The sequence below is a fragment of the Triticum urartu genome, chromosome 5 (assembly GCF_003073215.2).
Source record: "Triticum urartu cultivar G1812 chromosome 5, Tu2.1, whole genome shotgun sequence".
NCBI lineage: Eukaryota > Viridiplantae > Streptophyta > Magnoliopsida > Poales > Poaceae > Triticum > Triticum urartu.
In genome coordinates, this window is record NC_053026.1 from 590,906,170 (window position 1) to 590,916,408 (window position 10,239).

The 10,239-nt window shown below is 47.3% G+C and overlaps 1 pseudogene; it reads right to left on the reverse strand.

The window, feature by feature from the left end:
- Positions 1-6,405: 6,405 nt before the first annotated feature.
- Positions 6,406-7,446, reverse strand: LOC125506960 (annotated as a pseudogene).
- Between the last annotated feature and the right edge of the window lie 2,793 nt (positions 7,447-10,239).

Sequence of the window (10,239 nt, forward strand, 5' to 3'; positions counted from 1 at the left end):
ACAGTTTTGTATAGGATTCTATTATTTGGATCGTGACTCGACATGGATTCTATTTGATCCAGATTCATAATGGAGCTTGGATCGACATGCTTCCGTATGTTCATGAAGGCGTAGGATTCCAGGAGTCGAGTCGGGATTCTGACATAGTCAGAAAAAAAATGTGAGTACTCATTAGGTTTAACTGAAACTGAACCAATCAAACCAATGAGGCAACATTAAAGCGCAAGGAAACAACAAGAGATTACTAACAAATCAGTATTTTTTCGGCTCCAGCAAACAAACACAAGCATATATGCTCTACTGATCTATTATATGTATTGACCATAGCATATTATTATAGTTGGAACTGATCATCGCTTGTATAACAAAATGTGATCTCAATAATTCGCAAAAAAAAAACTAAAAAAATGTGATCTTAAAAGTGAATCAGTAGGAAAGAAGCCCTCAGTACTCATCTGATTAAACTGAAAGTGAGACAGTCAAACACTTGAAGCAAAACCAAAGCGTCAGGAAACAACCAAAGATTTACAATGTCAGAGCAATGATAAAGGAAACAAGCACAAGTATGTATGTATTGCCACATTTAATTTGTCCAGATCAATAGGCGTATCATCACAAGAATCATCACAACTCAGAGTGAGAGCATCATCTCTGTCGAAACAGAGCAAGCATCTTTGTCAAAACAGAGCAAGCAGAAAAGGCTCCCTCCCGGAGTTCAGAAGACTTTCTCACTGACAGACACAGTAATGCCGTAAACTGATTGGAGCGACGAGATATGCCCTACATTCTACTCCCGTGGAGATGGCTGCTGCTCGGGCGCCGTGCTAGAAGAAGAACTGGCGTTGCTGTGGACTGGACCCGGGATCACGTAGCCCATCCGCCGGTGCTGCTGAAGCACGTTGCTGGCGAGGAGATAGTCGCGGCAAACCTCGTCTTCGCGCGGGGGCTCCAGGCACAAAACCCGCGTGGTGGGCGCACGGCAAACAGGGCACCACTGAGCACCTGGCGCCCTCGGTCGTGGGTCGGCGGCGACCAGTGCCGGTGAAGAAGGCTGCTGCCCCGGCGCCGCGGAAGAAGGCCGAGGAAGGCGGCGGTCGGGCTGGCGCTGCTGGCCCCGAGGCGCACCGGCGTAGGTGGGGACTGGACTCGGGAGCACGTAGCCCATCTGCGGGTGCTGCTGGAGCACGCTGTTGGCGAGGAGGTAGTTGTTGTAGCAATACTCGCACAATGGCGCCGAGCCCAAAACCCAGGCGGTCGGCGCTCCGCAAGGAATGCACGCCGGAAGCTGCTGACCAATGCATCGAGCCAAGAAGAAACCAATGAGTTAGTTCATGGCAGGACACGCCCAAATAATGAATGATGAATCGTGACTAGTGCGTGGCAAATTACCCTGCCGGAGTCGCCGCGCGGCTGCCCTGTTCCTGTCTGCCAGGGGCCGGCGATCTGGTTCTGGCCGGGGAAGAAATCATAGCCGGTCGGCGCGTGGTACTGGTACGGGATGGGCGCATTCACAACGGCTGCGACAGAAACCAAGAAATCAAACTCCGACGTCAATGAAGAACCAAGAACCGCACGGATCAGAAAGAATTTGGCGCTTTTCTAGGGAGGGAACGCACCTGGATTGCCCAGCGGCGGCCGGAGCACCGGCGTCGTCGGCGCCCTCCAATGCCACTGGGAGAATTCCCCGCGAGCAGCTGCAATCCAAGAAGCGACATCAACCCAAGAATGAAAGACGCGCTCTGTCCTGTTCTTTGATTTCTTGGGCACCGACCTCCGCCGAACTGGGACGAGCCGCCGGGATAGCCTACAGCGAAGGCTGGTGTAATCGCCGTATGCCCTGCAAGCGCCTGCCGGTGCGGCCGAGCGGATCCCCTCTGCCCCAACCCGACCCCGCCCCCGCGGCCTGCAACTGCAACTGCAACTGCAAGAAACAAAGGTACCGGATGTTACAATCCAAGAAGCGGGCACCAACGCGAGAACGAACCCCGCGCTCGCCGTATGCTTTGATTTCTTGGGCACCCACCTCCACCGGACTGGGGAGAGGCGCCGGGGAAGCCTACAGCGCTGGGCGTAGTCGCCGCCGTCGGCCCTGCGAGCGCCTTCGAAGTCCCGGCAGTGCTGTCGCCGCCTGCATTCGCCGTCGGCCCTGCAGTCTGCGCCGAAGTACCGGCAACGTCGTCGCCGGCTGCAGTGTCCGTCCGCGCAGCCCGATGCCTTGCCCCGGGAATGTCGTCGCCGGCCTTCCGCTTGCCCGCCATCTCGCCTCGGGTTGAATAGCTTCGCAAGAAAGAAGAAACAATGGGAGGGGAGGACGGCGATGGAGGGAGGCTATATAGATGACGAACAGAGCCTCCCGTCCCGCTCCAACCGATTTCAACAGGCAGAGAGATTCAGGTCGGTTGATTTGGGGGACCAAATGGAAGACAGCAAGAGCCTCGGAAATGGGCCCAGTGCCAATAGCCCAAGTCATTTGCCGGGCCAGGCCGATGCTAGCTTTTGTGGATGTTTGACAAAATAACAAAAAGGGGTATGAAATCACCTGCTTCCAATGAGTAGGAGCACCCTATTTTTTTTGTTTGACTATATCTCACCTAGACGTGAGATAATAACTCACATCTAAGTATGACATCAATACTGTTTGTGGCCTCTTTTGTTTATTTGTTTGTTTGTTTGTTTGTTGTTTGTTTGTCTTGAGCCTGTTTGTTTGTCTCGGCTTACTCACTCTAGTTAGATGCCCAACTCTTTGTTATACTGGAGTAACCATACACCGGGATCCTGACCGACTTACGATAGTTAATAAATGCATTCGAGTCAACCCTTTATTTGTATGTCGGGACTTTTTAGCGAGTCAAACCTGACTCATGTCGTAGCAAAAATAATGTTTTTTGTTTAAAAAATATTCATAAAATTAATAAAAAAAATTCATAAATAAAAAAAGTTCAATTTAAAAACACGCACGTAAAGCATAAAAATGTACGTTGAACTGGGTCCAGTTGCGAGTTGAGAGTGGACTTGCAACTGAGACAAAAAAGGTCAGAGCCGAGTTGCGAGTCTAGGGTGGACTTGCAACGGTGACAAAAAAAATGTTGGGCTCCAGTTGCGGGTCGAGGGTGGACTTGAAACTGAGACAAAAAAAGGTCACCCCCCAGTTGCGAGTCAAGGATGAACTTGCAATTAGGACAAAAAAATGTTGGGCCCTAGTTACAAGTTGAGTGTGGACTTGCAACTAAGACAAAAAGAAGTCGGGCCCCAGTTGTGAGTCAAGGGTAGACTTGCAACTGGGGCAAAAAATATTGGGCCCAGTTGCGAGTCGACAGTGGACTTGCAACTGAAACAAAAAAGGTTTATCCCAGTTGTGAGTCGAGGTTAGGTTATTGACTAGGACCAAAAATGTCAGTCCCAGTTGTGAGTCGTTTATGGACTTGCAATTGGGACAAAAAAAATCGAGTCCCAGTTGCGTGTTGAGAGTGAACTTGCAATTGAGACTAAAAAAGTTGGGGTCCAGTTGCGAGTCGAGAATGAACTTGCAACTGGGACAAAAAAGTTGGGTCTCAACTACGAGTCGAGTGTGGACTTACAACCAGGAAAACAAAATTGGGCCCCACTTGTGAGTCGAGGGTGGCTTGCAACGTGGACAAAAAATATCGGGGTTCAGTTGCTAGCCAAGGGTGGCTTGCAACAAGGACAAAAATATCAGGGCTCAGTTGCGAGTCGAGGGTGAGATTGTAACCGAGACGAGATCGGGCTGTAGTTACACTTGAGGGTGGAATTGTAATTGGGACGAGAAAAAAAAAGCAACCCTTTGTTTATGTGGTGGACAGCTAAGTGACATGGATGGTAAAAAAAATCATACATTTACAAATAAATAAAAAAGATAAAATGGAAAAAAGAAAATAAAAAAAAGAAATGAGAGTGGATGAGTGAATGAATGCGAGTGAACCGAGGAACCGTACCCTCCCCACGCTCACTTCAGTGGGGCTGGAATGCGTGGGACTTGTGGACAAACAACGACATGCCAGCTTAAGAATGTGAAGAAAAAAAATACCAACTACGGCCTGCCCCTACCCTCGTGGACCTGGACACGGCCGCCGCGCGCGACACCGCGAGTGAACGCACATAATTAGCTTGCACGAATATTAAAGATAAACAAGATCAATGGCTCTGATTTAGATGTGAGGTAATTATTTTACATCTGATGTGAAATAGCAATTCAGTTTTTTTTAACCTTTAATCGTTGTATGGATAGGCATTTTGTGTGTTCCCATCCAAGACTTATGATTTTTGCAAAACTGCCACGTTACACTTTTTTCTTTCAACGACAGCAGGAGAACTGCTGTGATTCCATTTCAGTAGAGAGAGTAGCCGAGAGAAGAACTGAGCAAAGGAAGACAGAAACCTGGGGCAACCGGGCAAGCAACATCGCCCAAGAAGGGCTACAGCGGCAACAGGCAGCTCCTTTTGGTCAAAAATTCTCCTGTTACGCTCCCGCCAAATCTGCCAACAAACAAGCAAAAGCAAGGAGCGAGTGCCCTTGCGTTGCCTGCTCTCAAGGTTTGCGCACCGCACATGGAGGCCGCCCAGTCTGAATCTGAAAGCGTGTTCGTCGGCGCCCAGTTTTGAGGTTTCAGAGAAGGGATGCCAGCCTCCGGCGCTGTTCTCTCCAACATGTGGCTTTGACCATTGCTAGTAAGTGAAAAACAAAACAGATAAGCACAATGTAACATCGAATCGGATATGCTTAATTTATGTACTGTTGTTATAATCAAATGTGTTGGGTTACCAATCAAGCGATTAGTTCTGTTCATCTACCAAATGCATTACCCAACCAGTTAGCAAGATGCACCATCTTCTTCTGACAAAGCTTGTGTGCATTTTTTCAGACATTGCAGTACTTGTCCTCTCGCCCGACACCACGAGACTGGCGACGCTAAATTCATCCCCTTTTGCAACACAAACTGTCATTCACTCGCTGATATAAGATCATATGATGTGTTCATAATCCCGTAAACCTATGTTACCGCTTCGCGGCTCATCTCACCTCCCAAACAGAAGGGAGGTGTCATAACTAAACTGATATGTTAGTTCAGCAAATGCACTGTGTGTGTCTTTCCTGTCGTGGCCTTGCAGGGCGGAAGGCTATTGACCAGCGAAGCCGATTGTAGACGAGGACGTCAGCCGCCTCGACATAACACAAGCTTCTCTTCCACTCGCTTTCCGTTGGGATGAACAGACTACAATGCTGCTCATCTATTTTCCATTGTTTTCTCGGATAACCTCAAAGTTGATATACATCATATGCCTCTTAATTGTAATATATTTACATCATTTGTATAACATTTACGTTTAAAAAAAATATGTATAACCAGAGAATCAAAGGTAAAGAAACACCTATAGACTCAGTTATTTACCTTACCAAATAAGACTTTTTATCCCACAATGATCACATTGCCAAGACCAGAAGTTAACAGATTAAGGATCCTCCCATCAACCAAAATGACCCTCATCACAGCACCGAGCTCCTTCGGCTTTCTGCTGCTGTGATGCTTCTTTCACAACCCAATGCAGGTCAGGGTTAGGTCTTCACATCTCCATCAAAACTCTCAATACTCAAGCTAACATTTGATCTGTTTGTGTCTCCCTCCCACACAGAAGCCTCTATGGCATTGCTGCCAGCACATAATTTTCATGTTTTGCAGATATACCATGGAAGAAAATTTACAGATAACCTCAAACTTGTCAACAGCCTAAATGCCGAACAGGGAAGGAACAAGAACATGGACCGGAGGCTCAGACCGGCGATATTAGAAACAGAGAAAATGTCAGATACAAATGCTCTTCACTGCGGTTACCTTTAAGAGCTGCTAGTGAAGCCAGTTCTTCCTAGAGCTGCTAGCTATTCCTTTAAGAGCTCAATGTTGTAATCCTAATCATGGCCCTGTTTGCCCACTCTTACAATCTAGTACAAGATCATTCTATCATGCTTCAAGGAATCAAAATATGTAACTTACAATGCTATGCAATGAAGTTTAACCAAATATGCGGTTTTAATCTTGTTACGTTCTAATAGATGAGGCCATCATAACACTGCACGATAACGTAAATCATATGGGTGTCAAATGCGCAACAAAGGTTGCACACAAATGGAGGAAATTTTGCCAGAAAATTAAGACCAACTGTTACACGATTGCAAGGGAGCGCTCCAGATGAAATCAACAATATGATGAATACAAATCTGGGTTCATCGACGAGAATATTCATATCATCCATATCACTTGAAAATCAACCTAAATATTCTTAGATCCATCTAGCATTGAGCTTACCATCACAATGGCAAGTGAGTACAAGAAATTTATCAAATATTGACAAGCAGTTTATATGATTTGGCAATTCTACCTATGTAGCTGCTCATGCTTTACGAAACTTTCTTCTCTTCTCCAATGCGTCCACTATGAGAGATGGGCAACTCGCCTTGACATCCTTGAAGCCTTGGGTTGCCACCACAGCATCCATGTCATCTGACATTTCCATAAATTCAAGGCAAGCATCCTTAAGCTTGTGGCAGTTATGTTGGTCAGCTAAAGCCAATGTGGTTGCCACGGTGACCGCGTTCAGATCCTCACAAAGGATGCTTTGGCAAACCAGCTTGAGCCTCTCCATGGCATATCTATCTGCAGCCACTAGCAGAAGCCGGACCATGTCAGTATCCTTACCTCCCTGAAGATCCATGTCTCCCGGCAAAGAGTCAGTATAGATGAAATGAAGCAGGGCCTTGAAAACGGCAGGTTGCATGTCCTTGATGGTTATGGACTGCCCCGCGGCCTCGCCTCCCTCATCAACCCGTAGAGCTCTGCTTTCAGAACAGGTGACCGCATAGCAAGAACGAACCTATGCGCTTCAATGGTTTCTTCCCCAACAATGAAACTAACATCAAATCCCTCCTTTTCTTCCAGCAGCCTGCCAACATGCGCAGTCATGTCAGATGGTGGCATGTCAATCTTGGGGAATGGTTTGGTATCGGCAACATGTGGCTTTTTTATAACAGTGATGATGCATTCTATCGTCAGGTGATCATCCCTAAGGTACGCGGATCCCTCGATATGGCTTCGTCTTTTGAACTCACAGAACTCTGGAGCAAACCCAGTGGAATCGTCGAAATTGAAAATCCTAGGCCCTGTTTTTTTGCGCTGAATACGATAACCCGGTAAATTGGTCAACAAGCCTCAGGTCGCAAGATGCCCGGACTTTAGTGTTGTTACTCATAAGCTCGAGATAAACTGAGATGTAATCTGGATATGCTATGCCGCCAACAGTGAAAATCCTGGATCTTATGAAGCTATCGGGGTCTTTGCCCATGCCCCTGTGCTTGCTGTAGCCCAAGATATGAAACACATGCATGCCTTGAGCCTCATCCGGGGAACACGTAGACGCCGTCCTACATGCCCCCATCTGGTGACCGGCCGGGAGGGAGAAAGAATCCACGTGACGGCGCCGCCGCGTGCTAATACGATGGTGGGAAAGAAAAGCAGATTAATCTCCAGAGGAAAGCAAAGGGAAAGAGAGGAGCAGGATACGGGGGAGTGGATCGAACCTTGAGGCCACCGATGGTAACCGGAGATGGCGGCGGCGGCCGCCCGACTTTCTTTTTCGATTTTGCGTGTTCGTGTGCGTTGTGGCCTGTGGGGAGGAAGAAGGCGAGGAGACCTCGGAGTTGCTGGGCCTGAGCCCTGAGTTTTCTGGACTGTTTTGTATACTTTTCCCCGCAACCCAACGGAAGTGCACATCCTTAATTTTTTTTATTGACTAGAAAAATAACCTTTTATTGCTCAAATAACAGTAAATATAATTGTTCACGAGCTTATTATGCCGAATAAACATAGGTGGTTCGTGTAAGCACGATTGGATTGGATGATCAGCGGCATATAGCTAGCTAAATAATCTGCAACCTCGATCGTTAGCGCCCCGAGGGCAGTGAGCATAAGTTAATTATTACCTCCGCTATCTCCGATCAGCAAATGTGTTTCGACCAAGGGGCCAACCTGGAGGCTCACATATATAGAGGCCTTGAGCATAGATTTCTCTGATAAATTTTCACCGGATCATATCTTCCTTGAAAATTATACCGGTACAGGAAAATTGAACTTGAACACTCTTAGTTTGGAAATGCTTGCTTTAGAAAGAGGCGTCAGACGTTGATCTTCACTACTTTCTTCGGTGGTCGCTGCCATCCATGACGCTTTATGCATTTCTTCTTCTCCTTGCTTCCTTCATAGTTTGCCGTCAGAGCATGGATTGACATAGCAGCTCTTTCCGGCACTGTATTGCTTTCCCTTTAACGTGTTGCCTACATTAATTCTCACCAGATGTACCAACTAGTCACAGCAAGAAGAACTTGTATGTCAGCATACTCGGTATTCTGAAGGTCATGGTCTATCCCACACAAGAAATATGTTAGGGACGATTGGCTGCAGATAGATATGCCATGGAGAGGCTCAAGCTATGAGGATATCATGTTATGATACTGCATAGCCCTCTCAATAACATGTTTGAGCCCAAGGGCCTTCCACACTTGCCATGCACGGTCTGACGGTCACATGAGGATATCCTTATAGTAGTTACTAAGCTCCTAGGTTGCCTAAAACAAAGCTCCCTAGGAATAGGAATAGAGGCCTAGGAGAGGACACCGCTTCGGTGCCTTAAAGGCACCTGCCTTTGGGTCACTGACATGTGGGCCAGCCACCTGTTGGACCCACATGTCATAGACACAAAGGTAGGTGCCTTAAGGCACCGAAGCATCATCCCCTAGGAGAGGTTCGGTGATTTTCCTGGAAGCGGGCCTATCTGTAAGCATCAAGTCGAGTCACGGGTCCTGCATAACAGCCGTTCGAACCAACCTTCTCGCTTTGGTCAAAAATTGGTCTGGTGCGTATCATCCAACCGCTATTTGGCCGCGTTCGTGCCGTCTTCGATTCATGTTATGCCGATGCGAGAAAAGGAAGCAGCTTCTGCCCTTTCTCGCGAAGCAGCATCAACCCAACCCCACCTCATTCCTCCGTTCTGCTCCCCTTCATGGTAGCAGCAACCTTCCTCCTCACCTCCTAGCTCCCTCACGTATCCACCCCGCGCCTTTCATCCGATATGCCATTGTTTCCATGGGGGACAATTCCACCATGAGCAACCCTACCTAGGGCTCAACCCTCGGGTCGATTCTACATTGGGTGCACCATCTAGGACCCGCCGATGCGCTTGCTCCCTGTGTGTTTCAAGATGGCAGTTGCCAGTATCTTTGCCTTCTTCCCAACTTATCTCAGCATTCCTTGTAAGCGTTGCTATCACTATTTCTCCCTCTGGTGACCTTGAGGCGTCTCGATCAATCGGTGTATCTGCCACAGGACACACCTCCTCTTCTCAACCATCCGAACAAGAAGATTTTAGCACTATGCCAATACCTCCTGTGTATGCACGGCCGACAGGTCCCTCTACAGGTGTACGACCCTCTATCTCTTATCTTCACACGCATAAATAAAAATAAAAATCACAGGTTGCATCATCCACGATGTATGTAGAATTTATAGCATGCTTCGAGGCCACGGGACAGGCCATATGGCTAAAGAAATTTATACCCGACTTGAAAGTGGTAAATTGTATTTAAAAAGCACTAAAGATGTACTGTGACAACAGCCCGCAGTATTCTATGCTCACAACAACAAGTCGAGTAATGCTGCCAAAACAATAGAGATAAGGTATTATGTTGTGAAAGATAAAATCTAGGATCAAACTATAAGTCTCGAGCATATAAGGACAAAGGATATGCTTGCGGATCCGCTACGAAAGGCTTACCACCCAATGTGTTCAAGGAACACTTAGCCGACATGGGTTTAAGGAAAAGCCTTATGATTCCTGGATCATGAGAGGCCCAAAAGGAACAGAATTTGTTTCTGCACAAAACGTATGTTGTAGCTGTATGATTCTATCGACAATTAAGATGTGACGATGAAACATGCTCTATGTACCAATATGTGATGAAACAAATAAACTAGAAAACATAAGGTTAAAAGTAAAGTTGAGATAAAAGGGAGAATGTTAGGTTGATCTCTCTCCCGTTCGAGCCCAACGGGTCGAACGGGCCCTTGCATCGCGCCCTGATCGGGGGCGCCCAACCAAACCATGGGTAGTGTGCCTCTGTGACCCGTGCTATATAAACAAAGGTGGGGGCCGGGGCATGGGATACGAGGGTTGCCG